Genomic DNA, 725 nt, shown 5'->3' with positions numbered 1-725 from the left:
GCTCCAGGTAGGGCCATTCTCCCCAGCTGCAGTGTAGAGCACATTTATAACATCTTGTCCTGCCCGGACTGGCCCAAGAGCTACTGCATGAACAATCTCCCGCTTAATTTGTTCAAAAGCTTGTCGTTGCTCAGGCCCCCATTTAAAATCATTCTTCTTCCGGGTAACTTGGTAGAGAGGACTTACAATTTGACTGTAATTTGGAATATGCATTCTCCAAAAGCCCACAACACCTAAGAAAGCTTGTGTTTCCTTTTTATTAGTTGGTGGGGACATAGCTGCTATTTTGTTGATCACATCCATAGGGATCTGACGACGCCCGGCTAGCTCAGTCGGTAGAGCATGAGACTCTTAATCTCAGGGTCGTGGGTTCGAGCCCCACGTTGGGCGCCAAAAAGGACTGTCGTGGTTTCAGCCCAGCCGGTAACAAAGGACCACGCAGCCGCTCGCTCACTCCTCCCGCCCCCCTCCGGTGGGATAGGGGGGAGACGGAGGAGAGAAAAGAAAAAAACCTGGAACCTCGAGGGTTGGGATAAGGGCAGTTTACTAGGACAACGCAAAAAAAGTTACAACGACGGTACTAATGAAAGAGTATACAGAAAAGAGTGATGCACAGTGCAACTGCTCACCACCCGGGACCCGACGCTCCGTCCCTTCCCCCACCGAAAGTCGAGAGCAGGAGCCCCCTCCCCCCGGCCCACTCCCCATGTATATACTGAGCATGA

At 51.9% G+C, this 725-nt stretch overlaps 1 non-coding gene across 1 annotated transcript; it reads left to right on the top strand.

The window, feature by feature from the left end:
- The first annotated feature begins 317 nt into the window (after positions 1-317).
- TRNAK-CUU lies at positions 318-390 on the top strand. Its single transcript has one exon. It is a non-coding gene; the product is annotated as a tRNA-Lys (tRNA).
- Positions 391-725: the final 335 nt, after the last annotated feature.

This window comes from Aquila chrysaetos (genome assembly GCF_900496995.4).
Source record: "Aquila chrysaetos chrysaetos chromosome W unlocalized genomic scaffold, bAquChr1.4 W_unloc_1, whole genome shotgun sequence".
NCBI lineage: Eukaryota > Metazoa > Chordata > Aves > Accipitriformes > Accipitridae > Aquila > Aquila chrysaetos.
This window is presented reverse-complemented; position numbering and strand designations above follow the sequence as displayed.